General features: G+C 34.9%; 1 pseudogene; it reads right to left on the reverse strand.

Moving 5' to 3' along the window:
* Positions 1–17,878: 17,878 nt before the first annotated feature.
* The window catches only part of LOC141697180 (calpain-type cysteine protease DEK1-like), a 40,490-nt pseudogene continuing 31,546 nt past the window's right edge, over positions 17,879–26,822 (reverse strand).

Below are 26,822 nucleotides of genomic sequence, written 5' to 3' on the forward strand. Positions count from 1 at the left end.
TACCCACGTCTTTCATATTGGGGTCCATTTACAAAAGAAATCTAGTTTAACAGCACTAGCAATCATAGCAACAATGACAGTAGAAGAATCAACAACAGTTCAGAAAACCAAAATACAAGGAACTAACACCATAGCATGACTCCTCAATACAACAATAACTGACCAACTTCCCGTCACTACTCTATTATCACATTAACACTAATCTGATACACTACGAGACTTATCTGGCTATATCAATCGCCAATTACATAGAACAAGCTAGTAAATCAGGTCAACTTAAGGAACACTAAACTTTTCCAGGCACCCTAGTCCAAATTTCAATCAACCTTTTCTCAAGGGATGATTTCTTATCACCCTCAAGTGATTCATCAATCACTGAATTACCTTTCCCGAGGCTATAACTCCATCCTTAGATCCTGAACTCTCATGATTACCATTACTCTTAAATAACACCCTGATATAAAGCTTTCCTTCTTCCTGACAATTACTCTGACTTGCTTCCAATAACGAGGACAATCCAATCATAGAAATTTATTATCATAGAATATCAAAGGAAATTTCAAACTCAAGGGAATCAAATAAGAAGAAACTATGAAGAATGTAGGTGTGACTGAGAGCAACCATACAAGTACATAAGATGGCCAGTCTTAGTACCGGACAGTCACAACACATAACTCGGTGGCATCCCACCAGACCGTTTTGCCACACAGACAAATGGTCAATTCATATGCGTTGTTTTCCCCAATCAACCAATAGAATCTCCGAAAAAAGAAACAATGTTTAAATAGAGATTCACAAATATGAAGGGAGAAACTCTGATTTATAATAGGATCAACAGAATCCTAAGTTTCTTACTTCGAGTTCTCAACTTTCTCATAGGAAAAATAAGCAACTTATGGAATAGGAAACAATTATTCTGGAAACAAAATACGTCTCAAGAAAGAAGTATAAGGGTTCAAAGATACAAACCACAGTTCTGATCCACCTAATTCACGAAACTTGGTTGTCATAACAACCACCAGCTATTATCATACTATCCGAACTCACCGAGATCACACACTCGGTCTAGTAACATTCCTTGACATAGAAAATACGATATTTAGAAATAAAGTTGGCGTCTCTTCAACTGTCACATCAAAGGTCTGCTCAGAAGCTAAATTCTCTCAATCAGACTCGAATTCCCGAGAGGGGAACTAGAATTATCTATCAGACATTACTAATAATAAATTTACGAAGGGAATGTACTCTAGGTTAGGGCTGTTCCAGTCAACCCTCAACAAACGTCAGGGTTACGCTTCTGAAACCCTTGGCTAAACTCATAGACTCGCTCCTCTGATTGAGTTGCTGTCTCACATCTACACATAAACCTTCTTGCTCTCTTTTGACTCCATTCCTAACCTAAATCAGGGACTCAAACCTGTAGCTCTGATACCAACTGTGACGGCCTCAACCCCGGGGTCAGGAGTTGATGTCATCAATAATTTCCATAACAAACATAATATAATCAATTCCAAGATAGAATATAAATACGACCCCTTTTTCCAAGATCTTTTCCAGGTTTAAGTATGACTTAGGTTACAACTATTACAACTCACCTAATTACATACAATTCTAACATAACTAACCTAACGCAGCAACTCAACATACCATCTTTGGTTCCGCACAACTACCTCAGAGGAGCCTGACACGAAAGGAGCTGGAACTCTGCCTTGACTATCGCGCAAAAATCTCTTAGGCATCTGCAATACATATATAAAACATTCTGCAAGGGTGAGCAATTGCTTGCTCAGCAGCACCACTATATGAATAACAAGTAAAACAGTTTATGATAAAGCAGTGACAGGAACAGAGATTATAGCTCGCTTGCAAAATATATAAAACAATTCATAAACTGGATATTCCAAAACTAGCATGCTTTCAATAAAACAAACATAGTAGTGTGCTGTGTACAAATACCAGAGTTTAATTCTAGCATGCCATTTTCATTTTCAAATCCAATATATAACTTACTTGTTCCTTTACGAGAATCACAAAGCCAAATCAGATACTTACGGATATGTGAAGACAGCTGATCAGGCTATCAACACTGGACGACTCTCACTGCCATCCTATATACCTGTTCCGGAACTCAGAGACTAGCTAGGTCTCTGACCTGCTGGATTAATCGGTTTTATATTGCACGCAACCGAATTAGCCTCTTACGCCACCTCAATAGGCCTACTCTGGCCCCAATGTATCCCATATCTGACCGTTTTATCCAGTTTTCAAAACACTTGTACCTATCTCATTTTCAAAATCATTATTTAACCAGCACACATATAAAATCCATTTCGAAAATCATTTCATTCGAGATAGGTACCTTTCAAAGTTACTTCTCCCCAAAATAATTTGAAAACAGTGATTTATAACTACAGGGGATACATAACTTAAAACGTTTCTGTTCCATTACGAAAGTAAAACATTTAGTTATTCCTATGTACTGAACCATAAAAGAATGGTCAGGGATACTTGCCTTGTAGAGCGTTACAACTATCTCTGATTAACCTTGAACCGATTCGGGACACTCGACTTTATCGCTTTACTATTTGATTATCCTGGATCCGACTTCAACGCTCAGGTCCTTCGATTGGGAACCTCGCTGCGCTCGTCGACTGATCACTAGGTTATCTTAGTTCGATATCACTTCTTGAGTCCTTTGACTAGAACCTATAGAGCCGAAATACCCTATGTTAGACGTCTAGGTATGCTTGACATATCCTCTCAATCAGTCCTACCCAAACGATAACAATCCCGACTCGCATATATTCGAACTATCACAACTTACATAACAATTAAGGTTCATATATATTCGCAACCCAGTTCACTAATTATTTTCAGAATATACATATACTCTTGATACAGAAAATAGGTTTTGGAATTCCTTTTTCATAAAATATATTGATATATACCCAACTGTGTTACATATGACTAACTGTTTGGAATCTTGGTTTTGAGTTTTAACCTAGACTAGCAGAACCGAATTTATACTTAATTAATCGTTAGTAAGAATAACCGACCAACATAAGTTAGTAAGTTTATCTGAGTAACGATTAATCAAATACAACTCAAGGTCGTACTAATCCAAGTTAGTACTCGGACCAAAAATTAAATTAAGAAACGTTATATCTATAATAATATAAGCGAACGACTCGATTGGTAAGTCCGATAATTATAGGAAATGTTTCCGAATTTTCGAAATAGTAATCTTTTGAAATCCGGACAGCACCTCCTCTATTTATTGGACTACCAGTCGATCTCATATCAACACCAAAACCAACAACCAAATTCACAACATCAATAATCCACAATCCAACCGATAACGCAACCAAACAATCAATACAATTCTAGTCCCAACCAAACACACTACCCAACAATCTCGAAACTAATTATTTACAATTACTTTTATTCCATATATTCTAAAAATAAAATTTATAATTTATTATTAGGCTCAAGAATCATCATTGTCAAAAATCCGCCGGCTCAACGAGTTCATTGCCGATGGCGATATAATTTCGACGGTTCCCTTACGGGCTTCCTGTCGAATTCACCAAAATTTTACAAACCCAAGATTTATCGATTCATATAATCATAGAAACAATAATCAGGTTTTAAAAAAAATCGATTACCTAGAATCATGAAATTGATTCGCACAACACCGAACACAGAACAGGGACGCACTGGAAACACGCACAGCAACACGCGCGTGCTGGCCACCTCGCCGGAAAGATCACAGCGGCGGCCGGAAATAAGGAAGAAAACAACAGAAAAATACAAAATAACAAAGACTAGCACTCACAAACTATAATACCCCCAAATCCGGGGTCGGGGATCCGAGTTGTCACGAGTTCTATTTCCCTTAATAACACCCAATCTTAATAAACAATCAACTACTCTGTACTGTGACCCCACAATCAACACACACACCACAAGTTATAGTCTTAGAGATGAATATCCAAAAAAAAACACGAGTCATTTTATTCCAAAATTATATGCCATTACACCTTAAAAGGGTTTCTGAATAAATTTACATTTCTTTGCCATTATTACAATTGATAAAGATACATAAGTCTGGTACATCAAAAGTTGAAAGCCTAGCCTATTGGTAGTTCCTACCTCAGCTACAGCGACATCAACGCCTATAGGAAACTGTGGAACGTTTTCTATCCGCTCGTGAATTGGGAGCTTGGTCCTGTTCATCTTGTCTATCTGATGTTGTGTTATGAAAGAAGAAAGCAAGGGTGAGCAACAAGCCCACCGAAATAATATGTATAATAATTAACAATATATGAGCATTCTCATAGTACTCATGAAAGTCTTGGTCAAGAAGAAATGAACCAAGCTGATATCTTAATGCGACCAAGTCACAAAATATTCAGAATATATATATACATATACTTTTCACAATCTTTGAAATGCTCTGACATGTATAATATACACAGAGTTCCAGTTTATAATTGTATAAAAAAATATCGTTGGAAGGTGATCTCATATATCTAACCTTGTCTCAACGTTTTTCTGAAAATCTTTGACATGCACAAGATAATCATTTACTAGATATAAGTTTAAAAGAAGAAGTTACAAGATACTTCAATATACTTATATCTTTTCCGAATACTACTTGAACTACCACCGTTCAATGTATAAATAGTTCATCCCATAGATTAAGCTACAAGAAAAAACTTGTATAGAATCAATCTTTAAAATATCATCAAAATAAAATGAAGTTACGAGATACTTCATTTGATGCAAACATCATTTTGAAAACTGTTCCCTGCCAACACTCAACAATTGCCCAACCGTAGCCTTCCTATCGAAGTGCTCTGGGTAGTGTTGCAGAAATATCCAATTGGATGATGAACTCATTACGGGAGTTTTGTCACGCCAGGAAGACCACTTACGATGATCAGTCGCAGTAGTACAACCCCACCATTTTCTACATGTAGAGGAAAACCTGTCGAATTTACTTGTCAACCGAACACTGGACTCCTAAGGAATGGACCGTCTTAGCGGAACTTTCGGGCCATTTGGGCCAATATAATAAGGCTGGTCCGGCACCACTCGACCACTTACGCCACTCCTAGTTCAGATGAAATCCATGACTCTGAAACGTAAAGCTCGTTCCCCTTTTCCCCAAGTAGAAACTTGTTGATACGACTCCACCAAGAAGACGTATCTAGTTGGAAAGGAGAACTCATCGATATTTCCCAGGCGATGCCTGTTAATGGATTAACTTGTTCCAAGAATTTTACTTCCCGAGTGTTGGGTAAGTAATCAAAAATTCTTTTATCAAAATAGCAACCTTGTTGCGAATATACAATACACCACAGAGTCAGATCCCTCAGGTTTTGAGCGAGTACCTAAATCCCCTTCGAAAGGAGGATCTTAAATATAAAAATGAGTTTTGGGATCCGCTCTAACTTTTAAAATCATTTTGAAGACTCGCAAAACATTTTTAAGAATGTTTGGAGTGATGCTGATTTAATAAAATAAATCAGTCCCAATATATTAGAAAATATCTTAATATTATTATTTAAATAATATTCCCATAAAGAATAATCTTTATAAAAATAATTGAAGTAGAAGTTTTAAAACTTATACTTGCAATGAATATTAAATAACCAAAGATATACTTATACGAAAGTACTATCTTTATTTGAATAATCAAAAGTGAGTTTGATTATCGACACATTATTCCTTAATAAAATAAAGAATAATAATTAGTAAATAATCGGAGTCATAAGTCCTCGAATGAATATTCAAATAATAATATTCATTAATAAAATAAACGGAGTTGTAAGCCCTCGAATGAATATTCAAAATAATATTCAATAATAAAATAAACGGGGTCATAAGCCCTCGAATGAATATTCAAAATAATATTCAATAATAAAATAAACGGGGTCATAAGCCCTCGAATGAATATTCAAAAAAATATTCAATAATAGAATAAACGGGGTCATAAGCCCTCGAATAAATATTCAAAATAATATTCAATAAGAAAATAAACGGGGTCATAAGCCCTCGAATGAATATTCAAAATAATATTCAATAATAAAATAAACGGGGTCATAAGCCCTCGAATGAATATTCAAAATAATATTCATTAATAAAATAAGGTTATCGAATAAACCTTATTTGATTCATAGTTTTTAAAAACTATTCATATATATATATATATAAATATATATATTATACTCGGGAGCATCGACTCCCGGTTTAAGAAAAAAGTTCACCTTTGGGTCCCCTATACTAAGGGTATATGCAAATTACCGCTTATCTCTAGCATAGGTATTATCAACTGAATCAACAGATATATGTATCAAGAATACGAAACAGGCATGCATATATACCATATCAAATGCTACAATATACCGCAAGAATTTGCTAATTAACCATCATGCATCTATCACAAGATAATGCCTATACATATGTATACATCACAATAACAATATAACGGATAGGAAACTTGCCTGAGCGACTGGGGGTTACAAATGGCTTGGGACGAGTCTGGTAACCTATAAACAACATATAAGTTAGAATTAAACCAAAGTCGCTTATGAATCTATACTTTAACCAATTAGACCCTAACGTTCGCTTTTGCACTTAACGATTCATTTAAGTCGCTCGAGTACCCTCGACTCCACCATTTTTAATAAATTAACCATTAAGGGTTTTAAGGCGATTCTTTCGCGAGTGCCTTACCAACTGCATAATACACTTCACATAAATGTTTCCTACTCCAATTAGTCCTTTAAGGTCTTTAACCTATGTTTCAAAGTAAGGCGAGGGGTAATGGTTCGTTCGCGAAATGCCGTTACTTAAAACGGTCGTTTCTCCTAAACCGTACATCGGAATCAAACGAACTACATATCAAAACGAAGCTCGTAACATGAACTATCTAATCATGGCAATGGCCAAAACCTAACAGTGAGTTATAGGGTCCTGATGTTAAGAGCAAAAACAGTCTAAAGTAAATCGGACATTACGACGACTATGTTTACGCGATTTCCCAAATTTTTACCATTCCAAACCATATCAATCCAACTACCAATCAATAATAACTCAAGACACACATCAATGCTACTAATTTCAGTCATAATAAGCTCAAGGATCTCAATCTAATCATATATTATAACACCTCTAAATTCAACTAAACTACTTAACAATTAAGCTCGAAACATGCTTATCATTCAAATTACTACTCATCCATCCAAACCATCTCCAAACTTCAACATTCAAACTTATTACTAAAGGGTGTGAAGATTTATACCTTTCTTGGAGGGTGGAAAGTTACTAGGGAGCCTAAAAGAACCTTGATCTATCCTTATATAACCTTGATCTTGTAAATGAAATCAAGAAACACAAAGATAAAATTTGAAAACACTATTCACCCTAATCTTTGGTGAATTAATTAGCTATGAATCCATTTGAATCAAGTGCTTAAAATCATACCCAAGCTAAGTTATGAAATGTAGAATCCATAAAACAAACCATGGAATTTATGCTTGAGTGGAGCTTGGACTTTGGATTTTTCTTCCTTGCTTTTTCCTTGAAAGCCGAGAGCAAAGATAAAGAAAATGAAATAGCTTTGTGTTTTTTTGGTGAAAATGAATTGTTGGTTGACTTGGTTGGTTGCTTTTGATTTGTTTTATTTTATTACCTTTTACCATGGTAACTTTTGTGTGGTTCTAAATCAACCAACAACACACTTTGCTTTGGTCATGCTTATATCACCATGTGATGTCACCCTCCCACCTTTGTCCTCTTCTTATTGGTTTGATGACATCATCCTCACTAACCTCTTTGATTAGCTTCTAATTACTTGGCTAATGACCGCTGATCTGTTATACGGTTCGCTTAACATTCGTTTTCATTTATCGTTTGAGGTATCATACCCGGGATCTTATTACTTGGGTCTCCTTAAGCTTTCTCAATACATTATATTCTTTTTATGATCCTCTCTTAAAATCCTTGAATTTAAATCCTTTTTATCCTGTTACCTTATAACCAATTCTTTCGATATCTGGTGGATTTCCGGGAAAAATCAAAGTGTTCGGATTTGGATTCTGACGATCTTTACATACACTTATATACCACATAGAGTACTAATAATATCCCAGAAGATCAATAAAAGAACCCCTACATAGTGTGGTATGAAAAATTTTCTTATTCAGCATACTCAGCAAAAGCACTATTCATAAGGGTTTCAAAAATTCAAAAATGGGGGTTATTACACAAACCGCATACACATATACTTACAAGTATATATATACACAGCAACCATCAGGGCAACCACCAGCCAAACCGGCGGCAACTCGCCGGAATAACAGGGCAAATGGCAATCACAGCATGGGGAAAGAGAGAGAAATGTAAAGATGGAATTGAGAACATAGATTAATCTCCCCCCCTCCGATTTCTGATGAAACTGAGAAAAAGATAGAGGGAATTTTCGAGAGAACTCCCGAGAGAACAAGAACAGGGATAAGGTTAACCATGCTTATCTATTTTCCTGTTTATTGATACTATCTTACCTGAAAAGCCCCGCAAAAAAATACGCTATTTACAATTTAACGATCAAAATTCTGCGGATTAATTAATCTGAGACACTACCAACTTGATTTTAAAACATCGTAAATAATCCAAGGTTATAGAAAATAAATTTTTAATAATTTTTAAAATATTTTTAGATCGCATAAAATACCCGCATTTCACAATAAACGAACCAACGCGCAGGTGAAATTAATCCTGAAAATTCCCAAAATAATTTTAAAATTCCCAGAATATTCCCAACTTAAATAAATATGAGTTTCATAATTTTTGAAGAATTCGGAAATTAAATACAGATTTTACAAATAAATGCAATGAAAAAATCATACAGGGTTAAATAATTGATGAAATATTGATTTCTAAATTTTATAAAATCCCAAAAATAAATATTGAAATTATAAAGTCATAAAAACAATTTTATTGAGAATCCACATATTTACACAAATAAACTTGTATTAAATCCACTTTTAAAAGTGGAAACAATTCAATACACGTCCATAATTAACTACACGAACCACCCTGGACACCATAATTCACACACATAGATAAAAGTAAAACAACACATAGCTGACAGAAGCTATACACATATATTATTCATTTAATAATTTCATAATTACGTATTTAAATAATACAGAAATACAGGAGTCGTTATATAGGTCTCTGACCTGCTGGACTAATCGGTTATATATTGCGCGCAACCGAATTAGCCTCTTACGCCACCTCAATAGGCCTACTATGGCCCCAACGTATCCCATATCTGTTCGTTTTATCCAGTTTTTTAAAATCACTTTTACCTATCTCTTTTCAAAATCAATTATGTCACAGCAGACTATTCAAATCCTCTTTTCATTTTAATCACGTTTAGATATAAGTGTTTTCAGAAGTTACTTTTCCCCAAAACATAATTTTAAACAACATTTTCAAATACAGGGGATACTTAACTTAAAGCGTTTTTGTTCCATTACGAAAGTAAAACATTTAGCTATTCATATGTACTAAACCATAAAAGAATGGTCAGGGGTACTTGCCTTGCAGAGCGTTACGACTATCACTGACTGATTTTGATATACTTGAATGTTCGGGCTCTAATGGAAAAATGCTTGTCTCACTAGAAGACATCCCTGCTTTGCAGTAATCTATCTCAAGATAGTATCCAAGACTCTCAGGGTTCTTCAATTGGGAACTTCGAGGCACTAGCCGACTGATCACTAGATTATCTTAGTTCGATATCAAATCCTGAATCCTACGACTAGAACCTACAGAGCCGAAACACCCTACTTTAGACATCTAGGTATGCTTGACATATCCTCGACACCAATTCTACCCAACGATATTCAAACCCGACTCGTAATTATATACATTAGTACAATACAATAACACATCCAACAGTCGGGGTTCACGTTCTCGAGAAATTGGTTTGGTGTTCATTTTCAGAAAATACGTATACTCATCATTTTACGAAATTAGGGTTACTGGATTTTGATAGAACATTCACCATAACATACAATCAGGTTTCGCACAAGATATATGCATATACTTATTTATACTTGTTCGACGTTCCGATAATTACAGGGTATGTCCTGAATTTCTGAATTTAATTTCCAAAAATTCGGGCAGTACCTCCTCTGTTTATCGGCCTACCCGTCGAACAACTCGACGTCAATTCAACCAATCATCCAACTCAAATAATCCGATCATTACAGTTCATAATCCATATTACAACGTAACTCATATTTTGATACAACTAGTAATACGAGTATTAATCTAGTTTCGAAAACATTTTATACAATCATTTTATTTATTTATTAAATTAGGACTCGGAATATGATCATCACGGTCCACCGTCCGCTCGTCGAAATTCATCGCGGACGGCGGCAAAAATTTGTCGGTGCCCGATTAATTTCGGGTTTTCATACAAATTTTTACCGATTAATTTATAATTCATTCCCGCACAATAAATTTTATTTCACGAAACCTCAATTCAATTTCTACAGAATGAAGAAATTCAAGTCAGAATTAATCGAATAAGGCAGCAGGAACGTAATACACGCGCCACAGGGTTAACAATACACACACGTCACACACCCTGGCTGCCTCGCCGGAAAAACACCGGCGACAACCAAAAGAAACAGATAGAAACAAGATATAGGCTACACACAGCAATACACATAACAAGTGTATGTATATATATACATATATGCAGCTAATTATATAACCACAACAAGGAATCGCCGAAAAGACAGCGACTCATCGGAGCTCAGCCGTGAAAAATGAAACAGCCGGCGTGCTCACTGGAAACGAAAGTCAGGAACCGCAACGAAATGAAACAGAGAAACGAAGATGAAGCCGAAGGAAGCAGCAGATGGGAGAGAGAGATCGATCCCCCTGCCTACTTTCAATCCCCCTCCCCTGTTCCTATTGTTGCATTTTATTATTATTTATTTTCTATCACTCAGTTGTTCTACCACACAGAAGAAGCACCAGACATGTGTCCAATAAAATGACACGTACCCCCTTCTAGACTGAAAGCAAAAATTTCACCCTCGATTGAACAAATAACGATACAATCTTGTGGATGAAAATAAGTCAGATAAATTTCAAAATAGTTCTAAAATTCTCAGAATAATTAGCAACTAATAAAATAATTTTTTTTTGAAAATTTTAAAATACTTTTTAAGGTGCTATTCGTACCCGCTTTTTAACAAATAACGAAACGACGCGCGGGTGAAACAATTCCCGAAAATTCTCAAAATAATTTTAAATTTCTCATAATATTCTAAACTACATAAAATATGAGTTTCGTAATTTTTGAAGATTTCCATAATTAAATATGGATTTTACAACCAAACACACTCAAATTCATTCAAAAATAAATAATTAATGAAATATTGATTTTTCAATTTTATAAAGTCCTAAAAATATTTATTAAAATTATAAAGTCATAAAAAAAATTTTAGAGACAATTCATTTGTTTATGGAAATAAAACTGTAATAACACCAATTTTAACAACGATACAAAATCATACAATTCATTAATTAACCACGCAATTCAATTCCATACACTAGTAATCACATACACATAGTGACAGAATAATAACCCACCGACTGAACCAACACAAATATTTTATTTAATTATTTATTTCCTAATTACACATTTAAATAACAATAAAAATATACGGGTCGTTATACCTAGAATCTGGGTTGTATTTATTAACCATTGACACGTGAAAGACATTATGAATATGCTCCACATACGGGGATAACGCTAACTCGTATGCAACTTTGCCGACATATTTCAAAATTTCAAAAGGTCCAACGTATCTAGGACTCATCTTTCCATTCTTTCCAAATCTAGACAATCCCTTCCACGGTGATACCTTCAATAACACTAGATTTCCATCTGCAAACTCCATGTCTTTTCTGGCTTGGTCTTCGTATTTCCTTTGATAATTCTGCGCTGTAATTAGCCTTTTCTGAATGATCGCGACAACTTCCTTCGTCTATTGCACCAACTCTGGTCCAAGTATTTTACGTGCTACAACTTCATCCTAAATAGTGATGATCGACATTTGCGTCCATAAAGAGCTTCGTAGGGAGATATTCTGATACTGGCGTGGTAACTGTTGTTGTAAGAAAATTCTACTAAAGGTAAATGCTCATACCAATTCCCTTTAAAATCAATGGCACAAACACGTAATGTATCTTTAATAGTCCGAATCATTCTTTCTCTTTGGCCGTCCGTTTGCGGGTGATAAGATGTACTCATATTCAACTTAATTCCCAGACATTCTTAAAAACTTCTCCAGAATCTTGAATTAAATCATAGATCTCGGTCAGATACAATACACACTGGGACTCCATGAAGAACTACTATTTCTTTCAAATACATGTGAATCAACTTGTCCAATGAAAATATTTCATTAATAGGTAGAAAATGAGCTGACTAGGTTAGGCTGTCCACTATATCCCAAATGGCGTCGTGGTTCGCTTTCGTCCTTGGTAATCCGACTATAAAATCCATAGCAATATGTTCCCACTTCCACTATGAAATATCTAACGGTTAAAATAATCCACTGGATTGTTGATGCTCCGCTTTAACTCTTTGACATGTATAACTTTTTCTAACCTATTCCGCAATTTCCCTCTTCATATCTAGCCCCCAATAGTCTCCTTAAAATCTCTGTACATCTTGGTACTCGCTGGATGGATTGAATACTTAGAATTGTGAGCTGCCTGTAGAATCTCATTCTTTAACTCTATTACGGGTGGAATCCAAATTCTGGAAGAAAATATGAGAATACCTTGATCATATTTTTGAGTGCAAAACTCTTCTCCTACCAAACTGTTGATATCCTGATTTATTTTTTCTTTCTGACATCTCTTTATCTTTTCTAACAATTCTGGCTCAAAGGTCATAGTATATATTTTTGCTTTATTTGGCTTCCAAATCCTAAATTCCAGTTCCAACTTTTGAAACTCCTTATATAACTCTTCTGGTATAGTCAAAACATTCAATTTCTCATTTCTTCTTAAAGTGTCCCCACTACATTTTCTTTTCCTGGGTGATAGTTAATCATGGAATCATAGTCCTTTATCAACTCCAACCATCTTCGTTATCTCATGTAAAGTTCCTTCTACGTGAATATATATATTTCAAACTCTTATAGTCTGTGTAAATCTCGCACATTTCTCCGTATAGATAATTTCTCCAAATCTTCAAGGCGAATACTATTGCTGCCAATTCCAAGTCATGAGTAGGATACTTCTTCTAATGAGGTTTTAGTTGTCTAGGCACATATGCAATGACTTTATCATGCTGCATCAGAACATAACCTAATCCCTTATGAGAAGCATCACTATAAATTACAAAATCTCCTTAATCATCTGGAAGTGATAAAACAGGTGTTGTGATCAATCTCTTCTTCAACTTCTGAAAGCTTTCCTCACAGTTCTCATTCCATATAAACTTCTCATTTTTCATGGTAAGCATCGTCAGAGGTGTTGCAATCTTCGAGAAATCTTGAACAAATCTTCGATAGTACCCTGCCAACTCTAGGAAACTTCTCACTTCTGTTGGTGTATTTGGTCTCTCCCAATTCATAATAGCTTCAATATTTGCTGGATCCAGTTTGATCCCTTCATTACTGACTATATGCCCTAAGAATTGAACTTCATGTATCCAAAACTCAAACTTGAAAACTTAGCATATAATTTCTATCTTCTCAAAATTTCCAAAGTTATCCTTAAATGCTCTACATGGTTCTTCGTTGACTTCGAGTAAATAATAAGCACAATTACAAACTTATCCAGATACTTTAAAGATTATGTTCATCAAGTCCATAAATGTTGTTGGGGCATTGGTCAATCCAAAAGAAATTAATATAAATTTGTAATGACCGTACCTAGTTCTGAAAGCTGTCTTCGATATGTTCTTAGGTTTAATCTCTAATTGGTGATACCTAGATCTCAAATTAATCTTAAAAAAGTAATTTGCTTCTTTTAACTGATCAAACAAATTGTCGATTCGAGGTAATGGATACTTATTTTTGATAGTGTGCTTGTTGAGCTTCCGATAGTCGATACATAATCTCATGCTTCCATCTTTTTTCTTAACAAATAACACCAGTGCACCCCATGGGGATACACTATGTATAATCAATCCTTTTTCTAATAATTCTTGCAATTGCTTTGCTAACTCCTTTATTTCAAATGGCATCATCCTGTATGGGGCCTCAGACACAGGTTTTTTTCAAGGTGCTAAGTCGATTGTAAACTCAATTTCTCTATCTGAAGGAAGTCCTGGTAACTCGTCTGGAAACTCATTGACAAGTGGAATATCTTCAAGTTTTGCTGGTTCCTAACTTCTATCTACTACATAAGCGATATAATTCTCGCAAACTTGTCGCAGTAACTTTCTAGCTTGAATCATCGATAAAAACTTCTTTGTTTGCCTTTGACCTCTAAACGTCACTACTTTCTCATCTGGCATCTTCAAAATTACCTTCTTATTAAGACAGTCTACCCAAGCTTCATGCTTATATAGCGATTCCATTCCTAGAATAACGTCGAATTCTCCTAACTTAAACGGTATCAAATCAACACCAATCTTATTTCTAGAAATCTCAATCTTATAATTGGTACACACTTGGTTTACATATACACGCTCTTGATTTTCCAATTCTATAATCATAATTTCATTTAAGAATTCAACTGGGCAATTGAACTTAACAACAAAATCTTGAGAAATAAATGATCAAGTTGCTCCCAAATCTACTAACACTTTAGCATATAAAGAGTTCACCGTAAGCGTACCTGCCGCTACATCAGTGTCCTGAATAGCATCCTTCACCGACATATCATATACTCTAGCTCTTAGAGGATCATTCACTATTGGAGTAAATACCATGATTCTCAGCGCATTACTGACTGGGAATGGTGTTTTGCAATACTTCGCTAAATGACCTGGCTTTCCACACTTGAAATATATAAACCCAATTGCTGGAACCTTGTTTGCTTAATTCTTCATAGGTTGATCCTTATTCGATGGCTCTCTGGCTGTTAATTCTGGCACTCCCTTGAACAGTACCCTTTCTGGTTGCATCTATAACATACCACATTCAACTTAATGCAAACTCCTCCATGTTTCTTTCCATATACCTGGCACTCTAGTAAAGCTAGCCTTTGCTCAATTGAATGATTTCCAATGGCTGGACGGTTAACTTGTCCTTCATTTCCTATATTTTGCTTCTTAAAATTAAAATTCCTTCCTGTAACATTCCTTTCTTATGGCTACCAAAGTTTGGAAACTTCCCTGCTTACGACTATCCTTCATTTCCCTAAAACTTCATTTTCTTACTCTCCTTCTCTTTCTGTGACATTTCACTCTCCGTCTCTGCAATCATAGCTTTCTGCACTACTGCCTTATATGTATCCAATTCAAATATAGGTACCTTCCCTCTGATCCATGGCTTAAGACCTTGATGAAATCTCTTAGCTTTCTTCCTGTTTGTATCCACATATGATGGCACAAACCTAGACAAATCCTCTAACTTACTTTCATAATCTGCTACTGACATATTCCCCTGCTTCAACTCTAGAAACTTCAATTCCATTTGGTCCTGAACAAACTGAGGAAAATAATTCTCTAAGAACAACTCCTTGAATCCATGCATCAAAATAAAGTTTTGACTTTAGTTGATCCACTTAAAGGGGTAAAACCTATAGGGTGCAAGTGGGTTTTCAAGAAGAAAACCAACATGGATGGTAAAGTATAGACCTAAAAAGCGCAACTAGTGGAAAAAGGTTTCAAACAAATTCATGGAATAGACTTTGTTGAGACTTTTTCACCAGTTACCGTGGTCAAATCCATCAAGATTTTTTAGTAATAGCTGCTTAATTTGACTATGAGATTTGGAAAATGGATGTCAAAACCGCATTCTTATATAGGAGCCTTGATAAAGATGTATATATGATACAACCTGAGGGTTTTGTCGATCCAAAGTTTGCTAATATGGCATTACTAGAAAAAGTAAATTAGACATTGGCTAAAAATCGATGTCTATGAACAAAAAAATCCGATGTCTTCGTGGGTGATTTTAAAGACCCCCCATTTAACATCGGTTTTAAATTGATGTTAAAGAAGACATATAACATCAGTTTTTAAAGATGTTAAACTTCTAATGCATATCTAATCTTCATATATTATCATAATATGATATTTTTATCAATTTAAACATATATGAGATGAGCAAAATATTTCCATTTACCCATTAAACTGATGTTACTAATACCAGTAACAACGGTTTTCAAGATAAACCGATGTAAACATAACTTTTGACATCATTTCTTTATTTCAAACCGATATCTATTGGTGACAAACCGATGTCTATAAAGCTTAATAACATCGGTTTTCTATTTTAAGATTTTTTTGGTTTTGTTATTTGACATCGGTTTTAATTAGTATTACTGATGTCAATGTTCAACTAAAACTGATGTATTAAGTTTTGACAAACACCATTTTCCACTAAAATGATGTTTGTACCTGTTTTATTAATGCACAATTTTAAAATATAGATGACAAAATTTTTTCAAACCAATGAACTACCAAAACCAATTGATGCATAATACCAGTTATCTATAAATCTAACAACCAATGTTCAAACATCCGGTACAACAGATTCATCTAATCCAAACATCAAGTACTACACATATCTATCCATCTATTCTGGTACTGTCTATACAAAGAATTTGACTCGATACCGAAAATACCATGTAAAATATCATTTGAGGAATGCATGTTCTTCTGCATCTCCCCACTTCTTAGTAAAGCTCCTGTAGCCTCTGGTCCCGTATGATGACAATAAGTTTTTGACAGACCTGAGGATTAATTACAAATAACATGTGGTTAAGCAAGTAGCATAAAAAGATTATTAAACACATACGGAAAACTCTTGAAATTTGTCAAACCTCTTTCTCATGAACATCAATAGATTATTGTGGTGTGGTTGCTCGTAGATCCCAAATCATTAACCGACAGTCATTTCCAACAAAGCCGAACGAGCTTTCATTCTTTGAGTGCCATGACACATCATTAACCAAACTTTTATGATCCTATGTGATATTAGACAGTAGATAATTAGTTAAGATAAATATCGATAGTGAGAAACACTTTACATCATCAAAAGTTTAAGAAAGACGATAAGTATCGAATTTACCTCAAAAATATTGCATGCATATGAATCTCTGCATTCACGCCATATGAATCTCTTAATATGAAACATGCACATGATTTAAGTGCAGTAGATTGTGTCTTACAGTGTTTATATGCTTTTGCGCATCCTCAGACAAAATATTGACTTTATCAAGTGCAAGAAATGAACCAACAACAGTCACCAAAAGCACCTTGAGCACCGGCATTGAAGAAGCAACAAAAAGACTTAGAAGTCCCATCTTCGTTAATCCTTCCTTTCTCAAATGAAAAGTAATGTTTAAGCTTCTTCGATAAAAAATGCAGGATGAACAAGCATTTATCGTCCAAATTCCCTTCTAGCACATAACCTTCAAATTACAGGCCTACTTGCGTGCACTCATACTATTTATTTATATAAGGTTTGGAGGAAGAACTTAAACAAATATGAAGGAAATGGAGGAAGTAGTCAACAACAACATGCCCATATAGATATGCCAATCTGAAAATCATAGTAGAAGAATACGACGTGATGTCTCAATGTTGCCACAATAAAATCACCTTAGTGTAGATTAGAATTTTTGGCGTGAATACAGAGATTCATATTCACACATAACTTATCACATATGTAAATGCAACATGACTTTGAAGAAGCTGAAATCCGTACAAACATGCCCCCATGTTCCAATCTGAAAGTAAAGAAGAATACAAATGATTTTCAGTTATACAAAATGAAGAGTGTTGGGGAGCTGAAAGCAATCTATGAAGTGGATACCAAGAATAATGACAGCTGCCGACGTAATAGCCCCTAGCCACTAAGACTTTTTTGCGGTCAAACCATATAAGATGGAATAAACAACTAGTACCAACAATGAGCCACAATATAGGAGACCCAAATGTAAAGCTCTGTAAAACACAAACTAATTGAGGAAGCAAAAAACAATATATAACATTTATGAATAAAGAATACTAAAATGCATGGACCTTGAAGATGTAAAGTTGGATTTAATTAATGAACTACATGATAAAATTGAAGTCAATGAAGTTGATGTAAGTATGCATTTGGAAATGAGACCAACTGATATGTGAAGGTCAATGTAATCTAAAATATTGGGACACACACCATACTACAAAGATAATAGACTTCTTCAAATACAGGCATATAGCACAACCATTGTGAGCATAAAAAGAAGTTACTATACTTGCCTTCTTTATTGTCGAGGATACAACTCATTGGGATCTGGTGGTTCAGGTAAGCTAGCAACATGACCCATTTCAATACAATCAGAGTAAGCAAATTTATATGACCTTCGAACATATTCATCCACATCTAAGCCATTCCCTGTTACAATTTAAAAAAATTAACATACAATGAAATAATGGAATAAGATGTCCATCCAAATGACAGAATGGAGCAGCAACTACTTATTTGTCATCTACTAGAATACCAGGTGATGAATAAAATATAATATGCAGATGTCACACCAAAAAGGAGGGTAAGGAAGCAAAGCAGATCGAGTAAATCATAGATTAAAGTAGCAAATTTACCATTAATGACCATTTTGCAAATAAAGAGCATGTTGATCGCTAAAGCAATCGCAGACACACCAAAGAAGAAGCCTGAAGGTGAATATCGCTCAGATACACTCTTGCCTGCAGTCATATACACGACACAAATTTCATATGCACAAAGAAGGGCAACGGATAAAAGAAGAAGTACATCAACAGCCCCTGCAAAGAAAGTATGTGGTAAGTGACCAAAAACAATTAAATATGTCAGTTACATTGAAGATAGAGAAATTATACTGCGTTGAAACATAACTTTGGTATTTAATGGAAATATTTGGTCTACAAAGAATTTAAGGGAGAATTTGGTCTAGAATAGAGAAAAACTTTATGGAAATTATACATACATATTTAAGGGAGATCTAACTGAGTGCACAAAGCATTGAACCAAGAGAAAGCAATGGATGAAAAATACTTTTATCACTGGACCCACTAAAGAAAACAGTATTTAAAAAATAAGCATAAAGCTAGCAAAATCAGATACTCATCTCATCTGTGTTCTTATTGAGAAACTTGAGTTATAAAAAACAGAATGCTTGGTTTCACCAGCATACTCTTTATCAATTAATGATCTGATGTAAGAGATTGTGTGCTACAGGCTACATCGTGTGCCATTTTCAGCATGATATATCTACTAAAACAACTTTGCAAGATTAATTTACAGTAAACTATCTCCCACAGATTATGTTTCTTAATTCCCATTCAATTATTCTTTCCATCAACAGCTTTTACTTCATTAACATGTCTGAATAGATATTACTAAATATCTTAAGAAAGTTCAGAAGTCAAAAGTAACTTAAGATATGGCCGAGTTCTAAAATGCATACAACATGAATATTTAAGCTATAGTCAGCATGCAAATGACTGAGAGATGGGAATAATTGACATTAGCAAAGAGAATACTCAAAACTTAATATGAACATACATATTCATATCTAAAAGTAACTACAAATCCTAGTCTTGTTTCCTAGTGGATACTACTCTTCTTTTGGTAACATTTTGGAAGCTTGAGTCGAAAAAGTAGTGTAAGTATCAGGGCACAGATTCTGCCAAAACCCTGCCTTTCTACCCAAAAACAAAAGTATAAAAAGATATTTAATAATTGAGTTTAAGGACATTTCAAAAAGAAACATACTTGAGCTTTTCCATTGTGTTCTCCACCACAACATCATCAAATAGAACGCCAAAAGAAGGGCTATCCCGACCATGATCACTGTCAAACCAATAATATCTCGACCCAATATTACAATCAACCATCAACCCCATATGATGAGAACTAGAATGGGAGAGATGACAATAACCCATGCCAACAGACAAAAGAAACCACAAGACCATTGAACCATGGAGGTTTTGGTGCAGTCCATTCCTTCAACAAATTGAAATTCCAGTTTGTATATTCCATATGCATCTGTACTTCTATCAACTGAGAAGCTAAAGTTCTGATTAAGACTAGGGTATGGTGCAGCCCCTCCAAAGTTCTGATTGATCGCACTCAGCGCCCTTCGTGTTCTCCCAATCCCAACAGCAGCCTTTCCATTCCCAACCATCAAACTCCCTACAAGAAATCACATAAACATAAGTCTACAATCATTAATACACACAAAACCAAACACCTCATCTATGAAACCATAAACCCCAATTTCATAATAGAGCTACCCAATTTTATAATCTAATAAAATTAAACCCCGATCACAATCAAAGCAAAAACCCCCAAATTTTAATATTTATCAATAAATCAAAAAATTAGGGTTTTAATTTGAAAACCCAAATTTAAAAATTAGAGTTTAAAGTTTACCCAATTCAAACATTGACCTCCGACTTAGCTTTTACCTCCGACTTGATCTTTATACTCCAATTTAAGCTTTAAACTCCGACTTGAACAAATTTCGACGACCTTTTCAAAATTCGATGAGAGCACAGAGAGAGAGAGAGAGAGCGGTCGAGAGAGAGAGAGAGAGACAGAGAGAGAGAGAGAGAGAGAGATGAGTACAATTGAGCACAGTTGCGTACGGTTGAGATGGGTTGTTCTTCAGTCGAGTAGATAGAGAAGAGTTTTTGATATATTTGATTTATGTTTCATGTTTTAAGAGATGTTGCATCTATATGTATTTTAATTTTTAATTATAATTTAATAATGTGTAGATTTCAAAAGAGGGGGTAAGATTTCTTAAAATTTTCCCAAGGAAAAAATGGGGGAAATTTTTAAGAGGGATTGAATCATTTGGCTACGGGGGGAAACAGGGAGGAGGCGCGCTGTTTTTTTTTAAAAAAATAGATGTATAACATCGAATGGTTTGAAAAACCTGATGTCTATCATACACAAAGACATCGGTTGGACAAAACCAATGTGAAAAATACTTTTTACATCGGTGCCAACAGCAACCGATGTATAAAAGGCGATGTCTATTCTACTTTTTTTAGTAGTGTGGTCTATAAGTTGCTTCTATCTATTTATAGATTGAAACAAACCTCATGGAGATGGATATTCATTTTGAAGAAACAGTCAAAGGGTTTGGCTTTATTCAAAACGAAGATGAACCAAGTGTTTGCAAGAAGGTTAGTGGGAGCCATGTGACATTCCTAGTATTATATGTAGATGACATATAACAGATAGAGAATGACATACCTTCTCCATAGGGTGTTAAGATTTGGTTGATAAATAATTTCTCGATAAAAGAATTAAGCGATGCTACCTATATATTAGGGATCAATATCTATAGAGATAGATTGAAGAGATTAATCGACCTTGTTAGATATATTTGAGATGTCATGTCTAATATGATTTGTGTTTAGTTTTTTTCAAAACTTAACAATAGGACAAATCAGGACTTACCGGAATCAGGACTTACTGGAAGTCAGAACTTCATATCAGAACTTAAGGTCATATCAGAACTTAAGTGCGGGAGGACTTTCATATAAGGAAGGAAGCTGATTTATAGTAGAAGATTGAGACTAAAACAAAAGAAGATATGCATGGAAAGAGTTAGAAGACTGGAAGACTTGTAGAAGATATCTGATTGATATATTTTAGGAGACAGAATTATATTCCATATCAATTAGAAGTTATCTTGTAATTATGTACCATATAAACACAGATGTTGGGTTTACACAATATGTGTTATCATTATCGAGAAGATTATACATTATAACCTAGCAGATCTTAGTGATAGTTGTTCATCACTGAGAGAGAATAGTTCCATTATAACAGAGTTAATCATACTGAATATATCTATTTACTGTTACTTGTGTTCAAAATAGATTTGATTGTAGTAACACTATATTCAACCCCCTTCTACAATGTTGTGTGACCTAACAATTGGTATCAGAGCTTATCTATTAACACACATACAATAAAGATCCATACAATCATGTCTGAAGAAGTACAACCCCAACCAAGCCCATCAAAACTGAAGAAACTTAAAAGACTCAAACCCACAATCGATATGAGACTATCAGGGTTCCCATACTGAGATCTTCTGAGTATCCCATATGGAAAGTGAAGATGGCTATGTTTCTGGAAGCTACAGATCCAGAATACCTTGACAGAATTAATGAAGGACCACATAAGCCAACCAAGCTCTCTGTTGTAGTTGCTGATCAACCAGCAAAGACCATACCAAAGGAGAAAGGTGAGTACACAGGTGAAGACATCTCATCTATTGCCAAGGATGCAAAGGTAAGGCATTTACTGCATAGTGACATTGATAATGTCATGTCAAATAGGGTAATACATTGCAAGGCTGCAAAGGAGATATGGGAAGCTCTGGAGACAAGATGCCAGGGAACTGATGCAATCAAGAAAAACAGGAGGACTATACTCACTCAAGAGTATGAGCACTTTGACTCAAAAGCTGATGAGTCTTTAACTGACTTATATGACAGGTTTGTCAAACTCTTGAATGATCTGTCACTGGTGGACAGGGAATATGATCTTGAAGATTCAAATCTAAAAATCCTTTTAGCTCTTCCTGAAAATTGGGATTTGAAGTCTACTACCATAAGAGACAACTATGACCTTACTGAAACCACTCTTGATGAAATTTATGGTATGCTCAAGACTTATGAACTTGAGATGGATCAAAGGAGCGAGAGGCATGGAAGAAAGTCAAGGACAATTGCTCTTAAGGCTGAGGAGGAATCTCCTAAAATGGCTACCTCAAAAAGGGGCAAAGGAAAGGCTCTCATCATAAAGTCTAATTCAGAGTCATCATATTCTGATGATGATGATTCAGAAACTGAAAGTTTACCTGGAATAGATGCTGATGAAGAGATGATGAAATTGTGTGCTCTTATGGTAAAGGGTCTCACAAAGATAGCTTACAGAAAATTCATGAAAGGCAAGAAGTTTTCCAGGAAAAGTGGAAGTTTTGATAAGAAAGGGTTCAGAAAGTCTGAAGGCAAGGGAGAAAAGTATGGCAGAGGAGACAACTCAAATGTCAAATGCTATAACTGTGGTGAAAGAGGCCACATATCTCCTAACTGCAAGAAAGGAAAAAGTGACAAAGGCAAGGCACTTGTCACAAAGAAGAAAAGCTGGACAGACACTTCAGATTCTGAATATGAGGTGAACTATGCCTTGATGGAAAATGTTGAAAGCAATCTTGAAACTGCTGAATTGAAGGTACCTCAAACAACTTAAGCCTTTCATACTGATGATATTACTGAGTTGAGATTATATTTAAAACCATGTTTATTAGTTAAAGAGATTAAGCTTTAACATGTGAAAGATTAACTTCTGAAAATCTTGCTTTTAAAAAAGGAATGATTATTTAGAAAAAGAGTTAGTTATATTCCATCAAACTCAGAAAGAAAGAGATGATGCTTTTTATGTTAGAGATGAATTGCTAAAATTGAATAAATCTGTAAAAACTAAGTTAAAAAAAGAAAGAGAGATTATCGAGACTTGGACTAACTCTGGAAGAACAACTCAGAATTTGTTAAGTAGTGGAAATTGGAAAGAGGGCTTAGGTTATGGAGATGATAAAAGTGAAAAAGGAACTGAACAAATTAACCTAATTGTTGTTAAACAGACTGCTTATCCAAAGGTAAGTCCTGTTAAGTTTGTTGCTAAAACTGTAAAGTCTGATTCTGAAAAGATGAAAGATTATGTGACAGAAGTTAAGTATAAGTCAACTTCTGACAAATTAAAACAGGATAAACCAGCTGAAGTCAACATTGGCTTAATGACAAGAAAGCAGCTTAATCATAAGCTGAAAGAGATTAGGAATGTCAACAAGGTAAAGGAAGCTAGGAAAAATAGGAATGGAAAAAGCAACAATTATATGCCTGTTCCTAATGCTCCTAGAAAGAAATGCTATAACTGTGGAAACACTAATCATCTTGCTTCTTTTTATAGGAAGAATAAGAATATAAACTCTTTACCTCCCAGATCAAGAGTTAAGAGTCATTCTATTAGGTTTAAGCCACAAAATCCGTGTTTTCATTGTGGTAGTTTATGGAATTCCATTTATACTTGTAAGGAATATCATAGTTTGTACTATGATTATTATCAAATAAAACCTTCATTGAAGAAAGTTACTTTAATTCCTTCTAGTGTAAAGTCTGATGCAAAGTCTGATATAAGTTCTGATAAACAGTATTTTAGCATAAACTCTGAAACTAAATCCGCTACAAATGCTAACAAACTTAAAAAGTCCAAAGGATCTAAGCAAGTCTGGGTCCTTAAAACTAATCATTAGTGGTCTTTGAGATTGCAGGGCAACAGGAAAGATATTCTAGTATTGGACAGTGGATGTTCAGGAAATATGACTGGAAATAAAGCCCTGCTATTAGACTTTGTGGAGAAAGCTGGCCCAGGAGTTTCTTATGGAGATGGCAACATCGGAAAAACTCTGGGATATGGAAATATCAATCTTGGGAATGTCATCATTCAAACAGTAGCTCTTGTCTCATGACTTAAACACAATCTGCTAAGTGTGAGTCAAACCTATGATGGAGATTATCATGTGGATTTCTTTGAAGAACACTGTGAAGTTGTAAGCAATTCTATAGGCAAAGTGGTTCTGAAAGGTTACAGTCATGGTAACATTTATGAAGCCAGACTTTTAACAAGTAATGATGGTTCTGCAATCTGTCTGTTGAGTAAAGCATCAATTGAAGAAAGCTGGAATTGGCATAAAAGACTCTCTCATTTAAATTTCAACAACATAAATGAGCTTGTAAAGAAAGATCTTGTGAGAGGACTGCCAAAATCAGTATTTTCTCCTGATGGCCTTTGTGATTTATGTCAAAAGGCAAAACAAATAAAATCTTCTTTCAAGAGCAAAACTAAATCTTCAATTCTTGAGCCTTATTACCTACTGCATGTTGATCTATTTGGTCCAATCAATGTCATGTCTATTGCAAAGAAGAATTGTGCTATGGTTATAGTGGATGAGTTCACAAGGTACACTTGGGTGTATTTCTTGCATAAGAAGACTGAAACTGCATCTACTCTAAGTGATCATGTCATTCAGCTAGATAAGTTGGTCAAAGATTCTGTTAAAATTATAAGAAGTGATAATGGCACTGAGTTCAAGAATTCAATTATGGAAGAGTTCTGCAAAGAGCATGGAATCAAACAGGAATTTTCTGTACCTGGAATTCCACAGCAAAATGGAGTTGTAGAAAGAAAGAACAGGACTATCATTGAAGCTGCACAAACTATGCTTGATGAAGCAAAGCTACCAACCTACTTTTGGGCTGAAGCTGTGCAGACTGCTTGTTTTACTTGTTTTACACATAATGCTACACTCATAAACAAGCATGGAAAAACACCATATAAGATGGTGAAGAAAAAGAAGCCAAATCTGAAATACTTTCATGTATTTGGATGTGAGTGTTTTGTTCTTAAGACTCATCCTGAACAGCTGTCAAAATTTGATCTAAAAGCCGATGAAGGAATTTTTGTTGGATATCCACTTTCCACAAAAGCTTTAAGAGTCTACAATTTAAGAACAAGGGTTGTCATGGAATATATCAATGTATCTTTTGATGATAAGAAGATTACTGAACTTGAAGATTTCAATGATCATGATTAGCTGAGATTTGAAAATAAAGACTTAAATTCTGATTCTGTGAATTCTGATGACTTAAACTCTGAACCTGTAAGTTCTGACGGGTTAAATTCTGATTTCATTGAAACTGTGGTAACAACTCCAAAGAAAAATGCACTGTCCAGAGGAGCTAGCTAAAGATCCCACCACAACTCAAGACTCTCAAGAAGCATCAGAACCTGTCTCTAGCTCTTCAAGTTCTGATTCATCAAGTTCTGATGAGCCAAATTCTGATAATTCTGGAAACTCTGATACTTCAAGTCCTAAAGGATCCAACTCAAATTCTGAAGTCTCATAGAGCATAATTACATGGGAGCATCAGAAAATGCTTATGGAGATAGCATAGATCATGGGGGAGGATCCAGTTCTAGAAGTCAATTTCCATATGCAAGGAAGTGGACCAAATCACATAAACCTGACTTAATTATTGGAGAAACATTTGCACTAGTTGCTAGATTAGAAGCCATGAGAATCTTTTTGTCTTATGCTACTCACAAAAAGTTTAAAGTCTTTCAAATGGATGTGAAAAGTGCTTTTCTCAATGGAGAATTGGAAGAAGAGGTGTATGTTGAACAACCTCCAGGCTTTGTAGATTCAAAACTTCCAAATCATGTATACATGCTTGACAAAGAACTTTATGGCCTTCAGCAAGCTCCAAGAGCATGGTATGAGACTTTAGCTCAATTCCTTCTGGAAAATGGATTTCACAAAGGCACAATTGATAAAATACTGTTCTACCTCAACCATGGAGAGGACTTACTTTTGGTACAGATATATGCTGATGATATCATATTTGGTTCTACAAATGCCAAACTTTGTGAAAGGTTTGCAAAGGTAATGCAGTCAAGATATCAAATGAGTATGATGGGAGAACTTAGTTATTTTCTGGGACTTCAAGTCAAGCAAAATGAAGAAGGTACTTTTATCTG

The sequence above is a fragment of the Apium graveolens genome, chromosome 2 (genome assembly GCF_009905375.1).
Source record: "Apium graveolens cultivar Ventura chromosome 2, ASM990537v1, whole genome shotgun sequence".
NCBI classification, from domain to species: Eukaryota; Viridiplantae; Streptophyta; class Magnoliopsida; order Apiales; family Apiaceae; genus Apium; species Apium graveolens.